Source organism: Coenobita brevimanus, chromosome 67 (genome assembly GCF_032717465.1).
Source record: "Coenobita brevimanus isolate Jiangsu-jjx chromosome 67, ASM3271746v2, whole genome shotgun sequence".
In the NCBI taxonomy this organism is placed as follows: domain Eukaryota; kingdom Metazoa; phylum Arthropoda; class Malacostraca; order Decapoda; family Coenobitidae; genus Coenobita; species Coenobita brevimanus.
In genome coordinates, this window is record NC_137020.1 from 1,125,665 (window position 1) to 1,149,808 (window position 24,144).

Below are 24,144 nucleotides of genomic sequence, written 5' to 3' on the forward strand. Positions count from 1 at the left end.
TTCTCCTGACATCACTCTCACTCATTCATACACACCCTTCTCGCCACTTAAGTAAATTCAGTCTCTTTGTGACGAGACTATCAAAGCATATTCTAATCTTCCCTTTGATCAACAAATTGTCTTTATTGTTGTGAAAAAAAAAAAAAAAAACTATGACTAAAACTCTTCACATCTGTCCATATCAAGGATTATTGAACAAAGAATAATGTGCAAGATCTGATCAAGCTTACTGAACACATTTGTTGCAATTCTCTATAGTTCTTGTCCAATCCAGCCTAGCAGTTCATCATTCATTCCTTTGAAGTCTCGTTTCTATCGCTCACATTCGTGATGTTTAGTTCTTGTGCTATTCCAGTATCTCACTCCTAGATCCTCCTGCAGTCCTCTTGCAGCAGTTTTGTGCTGATCCTCTTCCATACCAAAGCATTAATAGCACCTGCCTCCTTATTTCCTTGAACTACCCATATACACTTCATTTATGAATATATCTTTCTTTTCTGTCACTGCACGTAACGAGTTAATATTCCCAGTAATACTGTGATTCCGAAAACAGCTTAGCTTCATCATTCCCAGGTTGTTGTTGTTGCTCAGCCCCGGGCTGTCTGGCCGAGTAGACACATCAAATGAAGGCAGGCAACTGCCCTTGCATGACCGATCGTGCAGTGAACTGTTGCTCCTTTGCGACTGACCACCATGCAACAGAGAGGCGCAGGAGAAAAGTGTGGAGATTTGGTTCCTGGATGGACGCCGCATTTGCAGCGCTTCACCTCAATAGCAGGGACACCATAGCTGGCTCCACGCCACCCCGTTTGCTTGCTATAACTATGGTGACTACCGGAAGCTGTAAATGGTTTCCTGCACAGGAATTCATTAGGCTTGTCACTTGGTGTAGAGCCGCTGTCAGTGGTAAGAAGAGCAATAAAAACTGGCAGAAAGTAAAGGCAGAAATAGGAAGAGAGGAGGGTAGATAAAGGGACAGACTGGTAAATGTGAAAGAAGACGTAGTCAGGACTACATCAAGTGTATGGATGATGTTCGTTACCACCTACCACCATCACTACTAAGTACCTCCCTAAAGTTAAATAATAGCCTACTCTCTTGGGTTAGTAGGAGGAAAGTAAAAAGAACATCACAATGATATATTTTACAGATTGCATCAGATTCTTCTAATCCATGTGCTATATCCAAAGCCAGATAAAACCGTATGACCATAGAAAGAATATGAGTAAAATGAAATCTCATGATGCAGGTGGGATATAGTAAAAAAAAAGGTGTTTGTTTTTTTATGTCTTAACTATAAAAAGGTTCACGGGAGCTGAAAAAAGAGAAATCACTAAAGCACAAATGCTAGGTAATACATTGCCCTCAGAAAAAGGTAAGCCTCTTTCGGTCTTTCCTTTGGGACGCTTTGTGTAATTAAATCTTGCTGCTACCAGACGATTCTTATCCGACTGCAGAGATTAAAGTCTTGATTAGCCGCTTCAGTGCGATGTCCTTTCCAAAGTTAAATAAGATAGTTTGGTTGTAGTTTTATTCTAAGATTGAAAGACTTTAAAGGAATAAAGAAGTTAAAAGAGAGAGGATGATTTTCCTGGGTATGGAGGACTTTTTCTCTAACCCTTTATGTCTGGTGACCTATTTCTGTTTTATCATTGCTTCCAGCCGACGATTCTGTTCAGCGTAGAAAATATTTTAAGAATTGGGCAGGGCAAACAAAGCCTATTTTTTTTTTTTCTTTGGGAGTCATCCTAAGCTGAATAAAATCGTCAAGTAGGTGTTTGAAGTTAAAAAAAAAATCTTTGTATTGTAATATTGATGTATTGACATGGAAGTTAAGCAAAACACAAGCAGGTTCTGATGCCCAACAATCCTTCTAAATACTGTAGGTAGTGATTTAAAGGTCAAAATCGACTTCTCCATAAAAAAAGCCACGAGTCCAGTCCCTGACAGGGACAGGAAACAGTCTGATGATCTGAATTTCTTAAAAGACACCGTACAGAACTTCCACAACACCCACCGGCATATTAATAACATCCTCAGTAATGCCATTAAACTAGTCCAGACCAACACAGCCCTATCATGTAGTGAATGTGAAGGCGTGTAGCTGGCGCGAAGATTGCTCGGCCTCAGGGAATGGGTTATGTAGTCTGAACGGAGTCTGAAAAAAAATAATAATAATAAAGACAGCGTACCCCTACACATGTTACACGAGAGGGAGGACGTTCGTCTCTGAGAATTCCGTCATAAAAAAAAAAAAAGAAGTCACCAATATAATATCCACTGTGGGTAAAAAATGGAAATATCTCAGGCCCTCCTTTTTTGCATACATCCATCACTTTTTTACAGCGATCCTCTGGTGGATTCTCAAAGCTCGTAGTTCCCAGCGGACCTTTCTGTATTCCTCGATATTCTTTTTGTTCAGTTTTGTCTTGAGCCATGTTTTTCCAATCAGTGTGTTTGCTTATTTGCGATTAGATGTGTGTCGTGATGTCATGTGATAGTCCTAGATGAGATTTTTTGTTAGTTTTTTTTTTCTTTTGTTTTCTTTTTGATCAGCTAGGCAGGTCAGGTGCGGGTAAGGGGATGAGTCTGTTATGATGAGGCAGGGGTAAACCATGCGGATGTCACTGATTGCATTGCGCAGTTGACCCTTGTGCGGTGTGGTGCGGTGAGGATCTGTCCGTTCTCCCCTGTGGGGCTAAGATGCGAATGAATGTGTTTGAATGGATGAGTAAATGGGGAGTGTGTCGTCCTGTCTCGGCTACCTCCCTTTCCTTGGGGGAAGCAGCCTAGGTATATAGATAGATAGATAGTTTTCTTTTTGCCGGGCGGAAATAACGAATTTCTTGAAACTGTACGTGTTCTCGTGTATACTTCAATATGTTTTACTACAGCTGAATAATTACTTATACTTTTACAAAACATGGAAGTACTAGGAAATAGACGTCCACACTGAAGATGTGGTAGGTGTCCGAGCTCGTCCGGTGAGACTTTTTACACATACTAGAAATATTTTTCACCTTAATGCTGATAGAGACTTCCCCAGAAGGCGAAAGTAGCCCACAGTGATCTCCCCAAATGGTGAGGGATACTTTTTTACAGCTCAGGCTAAACAGTTTTTAACATTCGTAAGTGAATTTCGGCTGAAGTAAGTTGTCCTCGCTCTCGCTCACACAATAAAAAAGACAGTATCTTATCGGTGACTGCAAGCCTAAACTTCTCAGTCCGTTAACATTTTTTATATTTATTATTGCCACCTCCTGGCTCTTTTCTTAAGCGTAAGAAAGGCCCACCGGTATGACCAGTTTAGAAACAATATCCGAAAACGCTTTTACCTTGATGACATCATGGCCACGAAGCGGCTGAAAATTGGGATGACAAAATGTTAGCCTATTTAAGTCCACCAGATTTCAAGTATTCCATCAGATTACTTTGTGCAGTTCTTGTAGTGAAAGGGTTATGAAAGCTATATTTAACTCATATGGTTTGATAAGTCTCTCCTAAACTAAATAATATTGTCTGGTGGTAGCAAAATCAAATAGAAAAAATGTATATTACCACTGGATTGAAGCAGTTATGAATGACAGAAAACACTAAAGATATAGCAGGGAATATGACTAGAACGAATGAAGAAGGGGCTTGTAATGATGGAGAAAGGGTTGACAATGACGAAAGCCAGCTCGGTAGGAGAGTGAATCAGAGGAACGAGAACAGACCGAGTAGGGAAGACGATACAGGGATATGACAGGAGTGAGTTACGAGGGGAGAAGAGGAAGGCCATGGACGAGTGTATCAATAAGATTGGACAAGTGGTGTGGTTGAATGAAAGAGAATATGTAGATCATACTGTGGAATGGAGGAAAATGAAGGCTGTTTTACCGTACTGTGGAATGAAGAAAAAGATGACGGAGGCTAAGTGTCCATATTGTGAAACGAAGCATGTGACATAAGATGTGTGATCATACAGTGAAGCAAAAATGTACAGACATCTGTGATCATCTGTTAAAGTAGATACAAATGGCGTTAGGATAGTGTTTGCTTTTCACTGAAATGGAAATGACGATGAAAGTCGATATGTGATCTTTGGTTGGATATAATAGCTTAAGCAGATGTGCGACTAAACTGTGATATCAAAATAATGACGTAAACCGATGTGTGACCACACTGTCAAGTGAAAAAATTAACGTAAGTAGATCACGGTGATATGAAGATAATAACATCAGCAGATGTGTGACTGTCCTGTAAAGCGAAGTAAAATGCCTCAAGATGTGTGTCCATATCGTGGGATGAGTGCAATTAGGAATTTGAAACGAGATATGTGACGAATGGTATGGGATGATTTAATTAAGTGATTTCAAGTAAGTCTGTATCATATCTAATAGAGAAAATCCTTGGCAGTAACTGGAGAGGGTACGTCGCTGGACCCTACTGGAATAAGGCGAGCTTATTAGCTGAAGTGAATACGCAAAGAACGCTGTGAGATGCAATAAAAGGGTACCTTAGGAAAATGGGTTTGTCGAATCGAAGTTTGAAAGTTGCTAACAATAACCAGGAGAGAGTATTCTGTTTTGACGAAAATGGGTGAATAACCAAAGGGCCATATTATGATAAACTGCAGGATGGCATCAGTGATATGTGGTGTGAGATTCGATTAGTGGGCAGACTAAAAGACTGAATTGGAAACAAAAAATAATAATTTTACTGGCTTTAATTGGAGGTGTCTGGTATGCTAGGAAGAATGTGTGAACCGTCGGACCAAACTGTGGAATAAGCCTGGATGAATGTAATGGCGAAAGGAGATATGAAAATAAAGACGTGAACTGTGACAGGTGGGTTGTTTTGGATGGAGGCAGTACTGAACCAGAATGAGAAAGTCACTGGGAATCATTGAAGTCATTCCCAGTGATTGAGCGAAAGACCGTGAATAACCATATGGCCATATCATAGGACGAGTAGGACAAGTAAAGTGAGGGAAGGAGACGTGAGAAGCAGGGCTTGAGATAGAACAGGAGGTAGGGGATGTCATTTTTATCTTATGCTTGTTATCAGTACACAAGCTTATCCATCTTAGCGGAGACTATACGATCCTGATAGGTTAGATGTCACTCTAATTTACTTCTTTGCTATTGACGTATCTTCCCAAACCTGTACAAAATCAACATGCAATAATAAGAAAGAACAAGAGGATAGACCCCGAGAATTCAGCATCCAGTCCCCAGCAATCGTTCTAAGAGCCGAGCATTTGACTGTGTCCTGTGATCTTGGCCTTCGACCGATTGTTCTTAACATAAAATGACAATTTTTTTCTTAGTCCTCAAACCTTCCATTGTGTTTGTTCTATAACGGATAAAAAATATTTTAGTTGACCTTGCCCTTTGATCTCGAGCTTTGGTGTATTGCTCTCAAAGTCGATTAGCTTAATCATTGGTTGACCCTCAACTCATCCATTAAACTTGGTTCAGGTAGAATAAAAACATTTTGAGAAACAGAACCATATCCTTTAATTTGTTCTGCACCTTTGCCCATTTACTGACTGGTCTCAAAATCGAATCATTTCATCTTTAGTTGACTAGTAGTTTTCTCACTAAGTTTGGTGTAAAACAAATTACAGTTGTTTGAGTTGACGTTTCCATGTGACTTTGATCTTGGAGAGTGCTTTCATAATCAGATCACTTACACCTTGCCTGACATTCATTACTTCCAAGTTTGGCTCATATTAGGAGGTTTACTTCAGCAATTACTTCAACAAACACGGGACGAGACTGTGGCACAACTAATTTCTGATCTGGTGGATAATTATCTTTGATTGGGGCAAATGTAACCAGGCTGTTTTTAATGCATTCACAACTTAGTTTCTACATCTTTCGACCCGCAATAGTCTTCTACAAGAATGTACGTTAATATTTAACAATGATCATCTCAGTCCTGCATCATTTCTGAATATACTTGCGATTTCATTCTCTCAGTACCTATCACTGAAAGACTATATTACCTCTCTTACAAAATCTGTTTTCAAGTGATTGAGTGTTCTAAGCCGATTCCGTGCCTCGCTACCCCCGCACAGCTGTTGACTTTTTACAGATGTTTCATTTGTCCCTGTGTCGAGTACAACCTTCATGTGTGAAAAGACTCTCTATATACGTCTTTTCTCAGCAGGGTTGAGTCAAAGGCTTCTGGTCTCATCAACTCTCCTCCTCTAACTGATACCTTTCAACCTCTGTTTCTTCGCCACACTGTTGCATCGCTGCCTCAAGTGTCACTTATCCTCGGAACTGTCTACTTGCATCCCTCCTCTAATACGAAGGAGCACACCACCGGTCAGGCAACAAACTCTCACCCATTTTCTATCCAACCCTCTAATTGAAGTTAAAAAATTCTCCAAGTCCTTTATTTATCCAGGCCACCTCTGGAACTTTCGTCCTCTGTATTTCCTTCTGTTATGACCTCCAGTCTATTAAATGCAATGTTTCCAGTCATCTCGAAATGAGTGGATTTTGAATTTGGCTTTTTTTTTTTTTTTTTCTTGGAGGGAACAATTTCAGTTTCAAGCCACGGTTCTTTCTCTCTTACATTATAACAAACTGAGGGTCGAATAGGATGAGTATAACTACCGCGGCGTTGTGAATGAGGGTGTGGGGTGCGACAGAACGCGAATTCGGAGAAGGCGTTGTCGGAATCTCCAGATTGGTTTCCCTGATGTAATACGACAAGAATGAAGCACCGGAGGATGAGTAGAACGAAGGCCATGACTAAAGGAGATGTTCGAAGGAGGGTGTGAGGTGCCACAGGAGGGCGATAAAGAAGACTGCTGTTTTGAAGGTTCTAGGGCAAGTAAAGACAGTAACTGCGATGCCTAGTAAGAAACTGTTTACTTCCTTCCTGATACCTCCAGACTATATTGATCTGTTTAAGGGCAACACAAAGTGGAAGGATTGAATACAATTTTCATTAACCCCTTCGTTAGGACGCGTCTCCTTAAAAGTGAATAAAATCAACGTGCAGAAACAAGAATAACAAAGGCGTCATGGTAACGCAAGGGTTAAGCACAAAAGAGCCATACATTAGGACGAGTAGGAGGAGGAAAATAACGCGAGATGGCTGAATGGGGGCGCTGGGTGAACAGGAGTCGGATTTCAATGTTTGTCGGAGCCTTTAGGATGACAGTAACTGGGTGTGCCTGATATAATACAAGAATGAAACGCCAGCCGACGAGGGCTGGGGGAGAAATATTATAGTGGCAAGATTACGAACCTGGGCATTAGGCATGATAGTAGAGTAATTTATCAGAGAATCTAGTGGCATCTTTCAAATCAGAGAAGACGACATGAACGAGTAAAATAACGAAAGATGTATGGATGACGATATCTTACTTTTTGTGTCCGACTTTGGGCATAGGTTTAACAGCCCCTTTTCTAAGTTCAGCAATCCTTCAATCTACAGTACACCTCAACATGTCACCATTTCGGCGCTAACACTCACTGTCGATATTGAATTCAAGCTAGGGCTGCTTCATACAAGGCTGGTGTATTGGTATTAGCGGGGGTATTTTTACATATCGGCAGTTCTTTATTAGATCAATAAAGTCAATTTTAACGACATTCAAATCCTTTAAACTGTTCCTTGCCCCAGCGGGGATTCTAACTCTCGTCCACTGGACAGAATACCACATGTTTCTCGACTAGACATAGGAGATGGTTTTTTAAGCCTCCAGATCAAGTAAGAAAATCACTGGGAGCGTCGAGTGTCTTAAGGAGAATGTAAAGAACCAAAAAGACGCACTTTGGCTCGAGTTGGCTGAAGAAAATGGCGAAATGAGGTGTACATTGAGGCCATGAGTTGACACTGAAGCGTAATTTTTGAGGAGGTTCTGTCGCAGTCCCCAATAACATGGACAGTACGACCAGAAAACCATACTGTGGGTCAACAAGGACGAAGAAACTGACAAATGAAATGTAGGAATAAGGGTGAGATGCGACAGAGTCATGATTTACGAGAGAAGTCCTGTCACAACCTCGGATCAAGTGAGAAAATAAGTCAGACATTTGGAATGTGACGATGTGACAGAACTCACCATAGGACCATATTGTGAGACGAGAAGGACGACGAAAATGACGAAAGGAGATGTAGGAATGAGGGTGTGAGATGCGACAGGATCGTGATTTAAGAGGGGGACTGTCAGAGCCTCCAGATCAGGCAGAGAGAGTCAGTGGCAGTAATTGGGGCGCCTGTCCGTTCACAACACGATAAATTCTACCTGGTGACATTAAGAGACGTATAAACCTTTGGCTGTCACCGCCCCCTTCTCCTCCCTTGCCTTTTCTTCTTCTTTGCCACTCCCCTTCCCGTTCTCCTCCTACCTCTACCCTCCTCCTCCCCCACCCCTCTCCCCTTCTTTCCTTTGTATATTTTTTTCCCATTTCCTGGAGCTTCCTCCTCCTTTTCTACCTTTTCAGCCAACAGCTGTCTCCTCATTTCTCTGACTCTTTTGTTGCTTGGAGTCTTTTAAGCGATATTTTTGTTGCGGCCTGACGATTTATTCACTTTAGGAGAGACTTTTCATAGACAAGGGCTTAAAGACAGAGTTTGTGAACCATTTTAGTACGTCGACGCTCGGCAATATATATATATATATATATATATATATATATATATATATATAATATTGTTTTTGTTACTTTTGTTACTGTTATTGAGGGCTCATGACCTTTGGTTCCTTCTTCCTCGCATTAAAAAAAAAAGAATTAAGTAGTGAATTGTTGACACATGAGTGCGATAGTAAAATGACAACGGATTAATACAGGCGGAATGATGTTAGGTTCCAGTTATGGTAAAGGAAATCACGAACGAGGGTAAGACTAATCACTAACACAACAGGGTGAGCAGTAAAGAATTAACAAAGACCGCCCTATGATAATCTTAGCAAAGGAACACAGCGTTTTATCAGAGAAATTCGTGCATAAAGGTGATCACTGATGCTATGCTAGTCATTTACAACTATACTTTTTAAGCCAAATGCCAAGAATAGCGGGAAAAAAAAAAATGCTTCCCACTCAGTAATTAGCAACAAAAATTATAAGTAAGGGTTGTAAAACTGATAAGTAACTATACGGTGGCAGAACCCTGAAGCTGTGGAATTGTGACAGAGCTTCCAGTACAGGGTATCAAATGTGATATAACAAAACGTTTAGCTATCATCTATCTGTCTCCTAACAGGGATGTGTGTGTGTGTGTGTGTGTGTGTGTGTGTTTATTTGCACAATATGTGTGTGTGTGTGTGTGTGTGTGTGTGTGTGTGTGTGTGTGTGTGTGTGTGGGTGGGTGGGTGGGTGTGGGTGGATGGGTGGGTGCTTGTGGTAGGGGAGTGTTGTTTATGGTGAGGTTTGGAATGTGACTATGTTCTGCTGTCCAGTTTGTGAGAAGGGTCACTGTAGATTTGGCTGGAGATTTGTGTGAAAGTTATTATGGGTGGTTTGTCGGAGTGTAGTTGGCTGAGGATGAGTATGGGTGTCTGGCTGAGTTTGAACTGTGTATGAGTGTGTGAGAGTGAGTGGATGGATGCAGGTTTGTGTGACTGTGTTTGTGTGTGTGGGGAGGGGGAGTATGAAATTTTATAAATGCTGACATAGCATTCATTGTCCAGGTCAGGAATAACCTAAAGAACGTTTTGGTTATGAAAAGAGAGATTAATCTCCATTTCTTTACTTACATATTATTTTCTTTATTTTGTTGGCTACAATATGTGCAGTGTGGATGATAACCTCTTTTCTTACAGCAGCTCTAAAATATTGGTTAGTTTTAGAGTTGGGGACTTATTTTTTTCTTAGCTTGGGGGATTCGTTATGCTGAGTGATTGCAGAGTTTCCTCAGCTAAACCAAGTAATTTGGATCATGCCATAGCAAAGTATTTAAGTGCACATAGACCACTTTAAACATCTTTAAGCGTTTACATTTTGCGTAGGTGCCACTATCGCACATGAGGGATAAGAGAGAGCTTTAAATTTACTGTGGTGCTCTCCAAGGCTGAATAAAGCAATTTGACGACAGTAAGATTAAATTATGACGGCATCGTAGAAAAATTTTATTATTTCAGTGTTCCGACTGTCACGTTTTGCCCAAACTAAATCAGATAATCAGGTTTTGGCCTAAACATAATGGCACTGAACATTCATCAAAAATAAGGTGCACTCTTTCAGTATATTGATGACTGTGTTTATATATATATATATATATATATATATATATATATATATATATATATATATATATATATATATATATATATACCTAGGCTGCTTCCCCCAAGGAAAGGGAGGTAGCCGAGACAGGACGACTCACTCTCCATTTACTCATCCATTCAAACACATTCATTCGCATCTTAGCCCCAAAGGGGAGAACGGACAGATCCTCACCGCATCACACCGCACAAGGGTCAACTGCGCAATGCAATCAGTGACATCCGCAGCAGGGCCCGACAGCAGAACTGGTTTACCCCTGCCACATCATAACAGACCCATCCCCTTACCTCTTTTTAGGAACTAAAAAACAGAGGAGGGGGTCCCTAGTCCCCTCACCCCGCCCCTTTTAGTCGCTTTTTACGACACGCAGGGAATACGGTGGCAGTATTCTTCCTAACACAACCTGGCCGCAGAGTAGTAGTACCACCCCATAGTGCGGCCTGGTTGTGTCCCCCCCGCCATATATATATATATATATATATATATATATATATATATATATATATATATATATATATATATATATATATATGGTGTCCCGTGAGTTGGCGTATTAGCTTTGGAGACTCGTGAGGTCATTCAAAGACATAAATGTTGTATAAATATATGGATCTGGTTCGCAACTGTTATGGAGTAAAATGCCCATAAATTTAAATGGCTGTAATGGGAAAACAAAATAGCCACCCTATGTTTCATTTCTGCGTATTCTTCATTGTCTATTTCTTTTTGCATGACAGTTCATAGTGCAGTTCCTTAATATTGTTTGGGTTATCACCTGTAAAAATTGCAATGAGGGAAAAAAGAGGATGGTAACAGGGTAGGAATGGACAATTTCTCCTTTACCATTATTCGAGTGTAAATGCCCATTACTTCTTAACTGCTGCGAATCCGACGTATGGTCACAGGAGAGTCATATCGTAGAATGACCTCAGGAATCATATCCTGAGGTTACTATGTCAGTTCTCGGGACACCCTGTATATCTATATACTCTTCTAATGTTCGATGATGATAAGCCACTTTGGGGTTATCCAGCTAGAGAAAAGTTTAATGGAAGCCATTAATATGGATAACTTCAGTACGAATATATTCTTCAAAGCTGAGTAAATTTCATCTGGACAGAGCAAGAAAAATAATTAAAAGGTGGCATGCTACTGGAAAGGTTAATCGAAACGTCTTTTATCTCCCTTACTGCCTTAGCTAAACAGCTCGGGCCTATATGCCTGAATGAAATACCACAGACCATAATGAAAGATTTAATCGAAGCACCTTATATCGTCAAGGGTGTAGTAATGCTTCTTTCAACTTTCATGTTTGTTTCTGCTAAACGTTGTAGTTAGCTTAAGGCTGTCAATGGTGAAGGGTTAATGAAAGATAAATCCTGCCCGTCTCTGAAAGTTAATAACATCATCTGAGGGAAGAATGACATAAAAACTGCGTCATGGGAAATAAGTGGTTAAGCCTTCCTTCTCGTGAATTTAGCATTTCCATTGCGACCTGGCCGCTCATTCTCATCCACCCACGCCTCTAATTATCCTCTGATCCTCCCTTCCTTTTTATTCTAGTCCGTTCCCCAAGTTCCATTCAACTTTTGGGTACTTTTTCGCCGTCCCACTTTCTGAGGACGTTCGTAATACTCTTTCACTGGATGGATTTCAGGCTGCTAAATTTCTTCATCATTCTGCCTCCGTCTCTCCATTTCTCTCTCTCCCTCTCTCTCTCTCTCTCTCTCTCTCTCTCTCTCTCTCTCCTTGAGTATAGTTTACCATTCAAAAATAATTTTATTTGCTCTCACAGGCACTTTGTACAGTTTCCTTGTGTACGTCTTAGATCAGTTCGTAATACTCTTTCACTGGATGGATTTCAGGCTGCTAAATTTCTTCATCATTCTGCCTCCGTCTCTCCATTTCTCTCTCTCCCTCTCTCTCTCTCTCTCTCTCTCTCTCTCTCTCTCTCTCTCCTTGAGTATAGTTTACCATTCAAAAATAATTTTATTTGCTCTCACAGGCACTTTGTACAGTTTCCTTGTGTACGTCTTAGATCATACGAGCTAAGTTTGTAAAATAAAACTCTCTTTCTCTCTCTCTCTCATCCTTTTACTTGCTCCTTTTATCCACGTCCCATCTTTCATCAGGGCCCAACAAGAGCCCCCAGAAGCCGCATCAAGGTTGAGTTTCCTTTCGTGTCTAATGAACAAAACTCAACGGGTATATTGGATCCTGACCGCGGGAGGAGGAGGAGGAGGAGGGGAGAGGGGAAGAGGTAGAAGGGGAGCAGGTGTAGGAGAATGAGGAGGAGGAGGAAGAGAGAGGAGGGGATCCTGCTATTACAGGATCGAAAAGGAGTGAAAATGAGATGGACTCTGGTGTTTTCCGCGCCATTCCACTCAGACCCTCTTCTTCCTTCCTTTAGAATATCTTTCAATGCTTATACAGTATTGATGCCCAGGACCGGCGCTGAGCTAAGTAATATGACCTTTTTTTCGGGGGGGAGGGGGGGGCAGAGGGGGTATGAATTCCTTCTGTTTGTGGATCCTTCCCCACCATTTAGCTATTAGGATGAATGCGATGATGATGATGATGATGGATAACGCAACCTGCCTGAAGAAAAATATAATAATCAATGCCTCAGATAATCAGATTCATTATTGCTCTTATCGGTGAAATCAAACACATCAATTTTTAAGGTTTATCCACCAACAAATGGAACTTGCATTTTACTACAACCAACAATTTCGAAAGAAGAAAAAAAATTGCCCATTAAAAAAACAATCATCAAATTTATGTCTGCGGTCAGTTGCTGCTTAACTGTTCACCACAGCGCCGTTTTGTGTATGGTGTTTCTTTCTTGATGTCACCAAATGATTTTGATTGGAAAAAGATTTAATATTAGAGGTGGTTTAAGATAGATAATTAAAACCACTTTACTATGAAGCTCTGTGGAGAAATAAAATCGTCTGGTGGTGGCTAAAATCTAAGTCTATACACCAAGTCAACCCATATGCATGTGGCTCTAAAACAATGAAGATGTGCCGGTACAAGGCTAACGAAAACGTAAATGCAGGCATGCGTTATTGAGCAACATGCGGACGTACTGTAGGTGTACACTGTAGGTGGATGTAGTGCAACATACGGACGTCGGTGTACACCATGGGTGGATGTAGTGTAACATGCGGAAGTAGGTGTACACCATGGGTGGATAATTTATTTCAAACGTCACTCATCGTTTTATAAAACTTTATATTCAACTTTATTTTGTTTATAACGGTAAATTTTTAAAACTAATTTTGACTTTTTTACCTTCGGAAATTATTCCATACTTGAACTGGCTGCTTACATCGCAAGCAATTTACACATATATAGACAATGTGTTAAAATAAGAACTGCAGATTTACCACGCACTTCAGGGTTGCATCAACCAATGACCAACCATTAAAACAAACGTTTCATGGCTCCAGCTATCAGAGCTGAGTGATCAGGTATGCATAATATTTTTCAGTGAGTGACAGTGGGAGACAGATGGGAGGGACGTGTTCACTAAGCCAAGGTCTCGAATCAACTGAGGTTCAAGGCCGCAAAACGTCACAGGTCGTCCTACGCGGCCGGGTCCGTTTTTTGGAGTCAGAGTGGGTCGACTTGGTATATATGGTCTTAGGCTAAATGAAGTGATGAAATACATCGCCTGGTCGAAAGGGTATGCAGCTGACTTTGTCACAAGGGGCTGATGGATATGGCATTGAAATAAGAGTCTACAGAAGGAAAAGAAAAATAGGAAGGCGAAGAGTAAGAATGTATGATGAATCAGTGGACAGAAATTTGACAGGAAAACTGTCGGTCGTTTGTTACAAACTGAGCCATCGAATTTAAGGGGATTATTTTTTCTTATACGTGCGACTCTAGTCAGAAAATAAAGCCAATTTCCTGAGGTCCAGTGGTTCTCCTACGAGAACCATTGAACCCTATGTAATTACTGTATTTCCACGATGTTATCCATCCACGTTGAATACATGGTACAGCTGTGTTTGTTCAGCTTTGGTGTCATAGTGCTAATTACTGGGCTATGACATGTCGGCGACTCATTCCAAAAATCAGTAAAGCCATTTAACAAAACTTTAATAATCAACATGTTTCCTTCCTCAGCCTAAGATCGCCACCGCATCCACTCAAACAAAAGATTACTACTCTAACCACTTGTGAACAATTTGAATTTACTGCTTGAATCATTAGTCCCAAATACTAATTTCGGTGTTACCCAAGACACAGAGAATGTAATCTATTCACTCTCAGGTCTCTCTTAAGCTAAGTAAAATCTCCCGTTGGTAGAAAGAATAAGCTGTTTAAGACGTCCTGTTAGTGATGGGTTAAGAATGGCTTGAGATAATAGGCTTGAGAGTATGCCGGAAGTAATATCAGGTTAGCTCGTTGAGTAAGATGACGTAAATTTAATCCTATTCCCGCAACAACCGGATGAGGTTATTCAGGTAAGGGGAGAAGTATTACAGTGAAGAATGAGTGGAAAATATATGCAACACTTTAGTTTACATTTTTTTTCCTAAGTTGAGGAAAGTCGTTTGGTGGCAGCACGACTGAGATTAAGAACTTCATCCCCTGACTGAGGGAAGTAATTAAGAGAAAAAGAGCATACAATCTGCTTAGTTTTGCCATTGAAAGAGTGAGAACAATGTGAATATAAGTGTGATTCATTTTTGTTGGACACTTTGATGATGCTTCTCCTGCTTCTGTGCTTTTCATTTTCATTTTTCTAGATTTTTGACATCCGGTTTACTTATAACGAAATAGGGTCAAAATGATGACGATAACTTACCTTTAATGCAAATCCACTTTGTTTCGCCTCCCACTTCAATTCACGTGCGTTGCTATTCTCATCTTTAAGTTTTTCAGCTAGAGGACGATTTTTTTCTTTTTCACTTTACTTCTGTAGAACGATTAATTCATCCTTTTAGGCTCCTCACTTTATTTGGGTCTGGTTAGTACTTGGATGGGTGACCGCCTGGGAACACCAGATGCTGTTGGCATCCCTACGTGTCAAGTGGGGTTGGTGGAGGATTAGTGCCCCTCCCTGTAAAACAATTAACTCTAAGCCCTTGGCCACCCCGTTTGGGATACATGGCGTCTGGCAATGAATGAATGATGACTTTATGAAGGGTGTGAGTGAAAGCTGTAGTATCCCCATCCTCTTAAAGCGCACTCAGTGAAAAAAAATCTTGAAATATCAAGAAAAAGAAAAGAAAACAAAAAAAACTCGACGGTTTGAATGAGCTAATCAGGCACAAGAACAGTCCCAATTCACCAGCCAGCCACACAGCCAACACAATTTCCCTTTCACTGAGCATATCCGTAGCTTCCACCTTCCTACGCATTCCACTTCCCTGCACCTCTCGCCCACTCACACTTCTCATCTTCACCCACCTCTCACCCACCCATATCTTACACACAACCACACTTCCCCATCCAACACCTCCCTCCTTGACACACCTCCAACCCACCAACACCTCACACATGCCAGTATATCTCACCCATACCCATCTCCCACCCACTCACGCTCTTCACCTGTTAACACTTCCAACCAACCCACGACTCTCATCCACACCTTCCCACACCTACCTTCACCTTTTACTCCTCACCTTCACCAGCCCATGGGAGAGATGTGACAACGGGTTCAAATTGAATGTGTCAGTAACATGGAGATGAATGGTGAGGGCATGACTAATTTGCACGCAATAAAACGACTTTGAATTTTTCCTGCCGGTCCCTGAAGGAATGTGTTATGCTGACGTCACTCCTGCCTTTGTTTCACCACCTGGAAATTACAATCGAAAATTTTTTACAGTTCTTGTGTTCTGCATTGACAAAAAATTTAATGGCCCTCAAACTTCTGAACCATATTTTCCGAAGTATTTCTTTGTGACCGTAGTAACAGATAATCTATTTCTTTTCACATTCTTGTAGATACTGATAATTTTACCAAAAAAAAAAAAAAAAAATCGGAGAATAAATGAAACAAACTATAATCCCTTCATCACGAGGAAGCCATACTTACATATCCTTGCGGTAACCATGTGTCTCTTCCAGCTTAGAATAGCATCTTATTATTGAGGGGGGATTACTGGGGCTACAGCTAATCCTTGCAAAACTGACGTTGTCATTGTAAAGTCGTTTAGCCGAGAGTGAAAGCATTAACATCAGACCAGATTCTCGTTGACTAAGAGAATTTGTATCATCTCACCCACAGCGATCTATTTTGCCTAGCACAGCTTTCCATGCTTCTGTACTTTACTGCAGCTATTTACTGTATGTCATTTCTAGAAAGATGTTAATATCAGAAAAGGGTTTCTGTGTCATGCCTTTCTTTTTTTTTTTTTTTTTAACACTCGCGTCATGCAAAAGCGGCATAAATCACTAGATGTGTGTGTGTGTGTGTGTGTGTGTGTGTGTGTGTGTGTGTGTGTGTGAACAATTAGCTAAAATAAGTATAATTCGATCTTGACTAAATTAGGTAAAGGGTAAAGATGACGTGCCACGAATATTAGAACATATCACCCAATGGACATATCAGGCTCATAGGACAAGATGTAAAGTTCGATCCATAAATCAAACGATTTTGACTAGATAGTAACCAAACTGTTGGTGGGGTTGAGGATCGGCCAAGGATGAAGAGAACCGATCTTTAGAACAACAAGTCAACAGTCAAGTCAACAAGTCCTCTCCTTTCACTGATCCACCTGGTGAACAAGCCTACACCTTTTCTATCCTTAATGACCTTGAGCAGCTTGTACAGCACCCTACCCGTATCCCCGACCGCCTTAGAGAGAGCTCCAACACATCTGACCTCTTCCTTACAACTAATCCTCCTGCTTACACTGTTAATCTTTTCACTCCGTTGGGCTCCTCCGATCACAGCCTTATCACCTTAACCTGTCCTATCGCTCCAGTGCGGCCTGTGGACCCTCCAAAGTAACGTCGTCTGTGGCACTTTGGAACTGCGGACTGGGAGGCCCTCAGGCAGTACTTCTTTGATATTCCCTGGAATGATTATTGCTTCCATGGCCGGGAGTCATCTGGGTGTGCCTTGCACATTACGGAGGTTATTCTCTCGGGCATGGAAGCATACATTCCTTTCTCATATCCTTTGACTAATGCAAGAAAGCCTTGATTTAATCACGCTTCTCCTAATGCTGTCCGCAACAAGGAGAGGGCCTATAAAAGGTACCGGAGCTAACCCACCCCTGAATCACATCTGTTATGCGTTTCTGCCCGGAATCATGCTAAGTCTTTTCTTCACTCTGCTAAAAATAATTTCATCCGTACTAAATGCTCTCAGCCCTCCAACTCGAATTCTTCCCGCTCCTTCTGGCACCTTGCCAAAAACCTTTTTAACAACTTTACCTCATCATCCTTCCCTCCTCATTTCTACTCTGATGGCTCTGTAGCTATTTCTTCTACTGATAAAGCAGATCTCATCACACAGACTTTCTTCTCCAATTCCACATTAGACGATTCCGGTGCTGTTCCTCCATTACTTCCCCCCTCTGACTTCCTCATGGCTGACATTAAAATTTATTCAGTTGATGTATTTTCTGCCATCACTGGCCTCAGTACTAACAAGGCATAGGGGCCTGATGGGGTCCCTCCTGTTGTTCTCAAGAACTGTGCTTCTGTGCTTACATCCTGCCTAGGCAAACTCTTTCGCCTTTGTTTATCAGCTTGTACCTTTCCTTTTGCTGGAAGTTTGTTCTCATTCAGCCAGTCCCAAAGAAGGGTGACCATTCCCAACCCTCTAACTATCGTCCAATCGCATTAACATCCTGTATCTCAAAAATTTTCGAGTCAATTCTTAACAGAATAATTTTAAAGCATCTTTCCTATCACAACCTTCTTTCTGATCGTCATTATGGGTTCCGTCAGGGACGCTCCACTGGCGATCTTCTCACCTACCTTTCAGACTCCTGGTCATCCTCCTTTCGGGACTTTGGCGAAAGCTTTGCCATTGCACATGACATCTCAAAGGCTTTCGATCGAGTCTGACATAAATCTTTAATTTCCAAACTGCCTTCTTACTATTTCCATCCTTCTATCTGTGCCTTCATCTCTAGCTTCCTTTCTGGTCGTTCTATAGCCGCTGTTGTAGACGGCCATCGTTCTTCTCCTAGATCTGTCAACAGTGGTGTTCCTCAGGGCTCTGTCCTGTCACCAACTCTCTTCCTTTTATTCATCAATGACCTTCTAAGCTGTACATCTAACCCTATCCACTCATACACTGATGACTTCACCCTTCACATTTCCATTCGGTTCCCGCAACGTCTATCTCAGCAATTACTTCAGCAAACAAGGGATGAGGCTATGGCACACCTAATGTCTGACTTGGCTCGTATCTCTGACTGGGGTAAAAATAATCTGGTTGTTCTTAATGCATCAAAGACTTAGTTCTTACACCTAACAACCTGTCAAAATCTTCCACAGGTGTACCCACTAATGTTTAATAATATTCAGCTTAATCCTGCATCATCCTTGAACATGATGGGTGTTTCATTTACTAGGGACTTATCTTGGAAAGATCATATTACATCTCTTGTAAAGTCTGCTTCAAAGAGATTAGGTGTGCTAAGCCGACTCAGTTCCTTCTTTACCCCTGCACAGTTGTTGACTCTATCACGGGTTTTATCCGCCCCTGTGTGGAGTACAACTCATGTGTGGGGAGGTTCCCCACATACAGCTCTTCTCAATAGGGTGGAGTCAAAGTCTTTTCGTCTCATTAACTCTTCTCCGCTTACTGACGCCCTTCAACCTCTGTCTCTTCGCCGCACTGTTGCATCTTTATGTCTGTCCTATTGCTACTTCAATGGTCACTGCTCCTCTGAGCTGTCTGCTTGCATTCCTCCACCTCTACGACGGGCGCGTAGCACCCGCATAGCAGCAAACTCTCATCCCTTTTCTGTCCAACTCTGTAATGCATGAGTTAACCGTTACTCCCAGTCCTTCATTTATGCAACAGGTCAACTCTGGAACTGTTTCCCTCTGTCTGTATTTTCTGCTTCCTATGATCTCCAGCCTTTCAAATGCAGTGTGTCCAGGCATCTTGAAATGATCGGATCTTGAATTGGGCTCTCTCTTGTATTTTGTTTTCCTGCTGCTACCATACAATGTTATTCAGGTTAGCCGCATTCTCTGGTGCTAAGGGCACTAATGAAAGCTGCGTCTAATATGTCGAAAACCTGTCTTAAGCTGAATAAAATCAACAGGAGATAGCAAAGGGATAAGATGCATTATGTACAATATGTCAGGAGGAAATGTTGCGAAATCTAACAGATCAGTTATATAATAATTACATTATTTTTTTATTTTGATATCTGCACACCTGACCGGACTCCCATGGCAAAGCTCTGCCATTGTTATATGCAAAATACCTGCATAATAATCGTCACATATGCACAGCCCCCCAAACCCGGTCATAAACGACACATGTGTACTGGCAACATCCAATTAAATAAACTCAGTACGACAAACATGCAATATGCAGCTCGGTTCATGGGTACGCGTAAATACATGCATAACAGCAGCCATGTCATTGGGTCAGAATAATGCATACCGTTACCCAAATGATGAACAGAATATATGATAGAAATTACAGTGGAAGGGAGGAACAAGTTACCTATCTATCCACCTATCTATCTGTCTATATATCTCTATATCTATAACCCTGGAAACAATGGAAACGGGTAAACATTCATACATACATACACACACACACACACACATATATTATAAATATATCTATCTATCTATCTATCTATCTATCTATCTATCTATATATCTATCTATCTATATCTATATATATATATATATATATATATATATATATATATATATATATATATATATATATATATATATATATATATATATATATATATATATATATGTGTGTGATATGTGTGTGTGTGTGTGTGTGTGTGTCTGAAGACATTAACTAGGTAGTAAAGCCAATTACCAGGAGTGTCAGAAAGAATTTATAGGTGGTACTGTACGTCCACATGTAAAGTAAAGGTAATACAGCTAGTTTCGCATTATATTTACGAGCTGCAGGAGCTTTGTGCAAGGCTACCGTAATCCGGCATTTTGAACCCTGTTAACCATAGGACTCAATTTTAAGTTTCATATTCTGTTTCTTGATTTCATGAAATTTAAGATACTTCTCTCGAACTCCCTTGTACTACCAGGGGTTTTGCAGCGCTGAATGATATTCCTCTAGCAATAGGAAGAGTAACTATTAAATTTCGTTATCATGTTTAAGTGTCAGTCGGTACTAGATTGGGTTACATCCCTACAATTGTTATATGACTGAAAAACCTATAGCCGTCTCTTCTGGATGTAAATCGAGGGGCGCAGAACGTGACCATAATTTGGACTAGTGCTTTAGATGGTCTTTGGTTGATGAATACAGAATCTGGAATTATGAATGAAAGGAAACAGATGCGTGGCAGACTGAGAGGAGGGGGTGATAATGTAATATGAAGATCTGAGATGAAGGTAAAGGAAAGGAAGAAGGTAAGACAAAAGAACTATAAAATGGGGTGAGGGAATATCTCGAAACAAAGAGTATGTGAGAGATGCATAACATTTTAAGCCCATCCTGGACAATTGATGCATTTACGTTACCTTTCCGGTTTTTGACAGATGGTTTTATTTAGTAGAAGCCAATGCCTGCAGGAAAACAAGGGTTCAAATCTGCCTCGAAATTCAAATACATTTTTCACCGTTATAGTTACGATCAGGTGAGTAAATGTATGTGTTGTTAAGCTGAATAATATGATTTTGGTGCGTGCATAAGAACAAAATGGTCTATATGTAAGTTGTCATTTGTTTTCATTTTGTGGACCTTTGTATCCAGGGTGGCAAAATGTCTTAGTGCATCAGCAGACAGGAATGGCTGAGTACGGTGTTACTGAGGAATATGTGTTGCTCATTACCTTGTTGTGTTGTTGTGTTTGATGTGGTAATATTAGACATGACTGCAAGAGATATGTGTGTGGGATGTGACAGTGTATGGGAGGGTAGTATACAATGAGACTGGTGAGTGTGAGCCGTGGTGGTGTGAGGCATATCAGTGCTTGTGGTGGTGCAATGTATGATGTGGCAGAGCGAAATATGATGGTACAAAGTTTTCATTGTGAGTCGTGTGGCACTGTGTGATGTGGTGTATTGTACGGAATGTTGTATGTGGTGTGGCGGCGTGAAACCTGTGTAAGAGGTGATACAGTAATATATCGTGTGACAGTGGTGTGTGATGACTGAAGTGTGTGTCTGAGATGTGGTAAAATCGTATGCGGCAGTGTATGGTATGGCATGGTAGTGTGCGAGTAGGGGATGACAGTATGTGGGGCAGCAGTGTATGACATGTCAGGGTAAGGTATGCGAGATTTGATAGCACACGGTGTGGTCGTTTGTGATATTATGGTAGAATGAGGCATGCCAATGCGTTATGGGCCAGCGTGTGGTGCCTGTGAAGTGTGGCAGTGTGTGATGTGTCTATATGTGTTGTGTATGTGACAGAGTTAGAGAAAGAACAGAGGAATTAGTTGGAGAAGAACAGGGAGGCTTTAGGAAGGGAAGAGGTTGTGTAGATCAGATATTCATTCTTAGGTCTTTAGTGGAAAAGTTTCTAGAGAAGGGAAAGAAGTTGTATGCGGCTTTCATGGATTTGGAGAAAGCATATGACAGGGTGGATAGACAAGGATTGTGGAAAGTATTAAGAATATATGGAGTAGATGGGAAGTTGTTGAATGTTGTGAAGAGTATGTATGATGGGGCTAAGGCTGCAGTGAGTGTGGATGGTGAACTGAGTGAATTTTTCTCTTTGAAGGTTGGATTGAAACAGGGATGTGTCATGTCTCCATGGTTGTTCAATCTGTACATGGATGGGGTAATAAAAGAGGTACAAGGTAGGGTAGTGGATGTTGGAGTGGCCCTGGTGAGAGAGGGTAGTGTTTGGAAACTCCCTGTACTGTTGTTTGCAGATGATACTGTGTTGTTGAGTGAAGACGAAAGAGAGCTGCAAGGCTTGGTGGATGAGTTTGGGAGAGTGTGTAAGAAACGGAATCTAAAGGTGAATGTAGGGAAGAGTAAAGTGATGGTCTTTGAGAGAGGTGAAGTCAGTGAATGTACAGCGAGGTTGGATGGTGAGGAACTGGAAAATGTGAGTACTTTTAAGTACTTGGGTAGAGTGATGAGTAAGGATGGAGGTTTGGAGGGTGACTTGCGTGAAAGGGTACAGCAGGGAAGAAAGGTTGCTGGTTCCTTGAAAGCAGTGATAAGAAACAGGGAAGTGAGCATGGAAGTGAAAAAGTTATTACATGACAGTATTGTGATACCAACTCTAACGTATGGAAGTGAAGCTTAGACGTTGCTGGAAGGACACAAATCAAGAGTGAGAGCAGTGGAAATGAGTTATTTAAGAGGAGCCTGTGGAGTCACATGGAGAGACAGGCTGACGAATGAGGATATACAGGAGCGTTGTGGTGTGGATGTGGATGTGATAGGAAGCGTTATGAGGAATACACTGAGGTGGTTTGGCCACGTGGAGAGGATGGAGGGTGAAAGACTGACGAAGTGAGTGTATGTGAGTGAGGTGGAGGGGGGAAGAGGGAGGGGGAGGCCGAGGATGAGATGGAGGGATGGGGTGGAGAGGTATATGAGAGAGGGGGGGGTGAGTTGGGAGCGGGGCAGTGAAATGGCGGGGGACAGGGCGACGTGGAGGCGATTTGTTTGTGGCCATCCCGAACGGGATTGAGGCGTCTGGCAATAGATAGATAGATAGATAGACAGTATGTGAAATGCCATGGTGTAGTTGTTGTTGTTTAACCCTGGTCATGCCTGGCTTTGCAGACCCGTCGATTGCAGGTAAGAAACTACCCCTGTGGGGTAGTCTCATAGGTTCCCTGTATTGATGATGCTGTTTGCGTCTTGGCGTGTTATATGTTATGCAATATTCCATAATGTGTGTTTTTTGTGGACCTATGCCACAAGTAGGGTAAGTGTCATTTGCAATTCCACCATCCCAAATCTAAGCTGGTACCTAAGGATGGTTAGATTATGTCCTAATCTTATCCAGTTTATAGCAGGTGAATTTGATCTGGTCTGTTTCAAAATATCGTTGCTGGTTGATATTGAGAAAGGGGGGAACTTTTAGTATAGTGTTCTAATTCAGGTGTTGCATTGCCATGTGCATATAATGAGTAGGCAGGATTTCTTCATGGCTAGTGTTCGTGTCTGAAGGTGGGAGGATGTTTAAGACGTTCTGGCAATGTTTGTGTGGTGAGTTTTGTGTTTAGTTGTGCTATGTGACTCTGCCAGTAGTGCGTGTGTCAGCACATTCTGCCAAGTGGAACTGTGTGCCTTTCTAGTTATGGTAATCTCTATCAGAGAAGACTTTGGTTCCAAAGCCGCAGTGATTTCTAACAGTGGTAATGGTGCTGCCAGTGATGATGCGTACAGCAATGTTCTGTATGGCTGGCAAAGTGTAATGTGTAACTTGTGTGCGTGAGACGTGGTAACATACAGGTCTCCTTACCTTCCTTGTAATCTGAAACTTATCGACCTTATCAAATCGGATACAGCTCCTGCCAAACCAAGTCACAGCTGAGTATGCACAGGGATGAACCGAGATAGGTCACAGCTAAGGTCAGCCATCAAACTGTTGACCTTTGACTAGAGCTTTACGCTTTAAGAGAGCAGGCAGGTGGCAAACCGTGGTCAGTCCCCAGATTTGCTGCAGGATAGTGGACCGTTCAAATTATGCACCGACAGTGTGTGGTGTCAGGCATTAGTAAAATATAGCAGTGTTAGATGTGCTCACGTCCACAACACCAAGACATTTTTAGTGGCATGTGCCTGG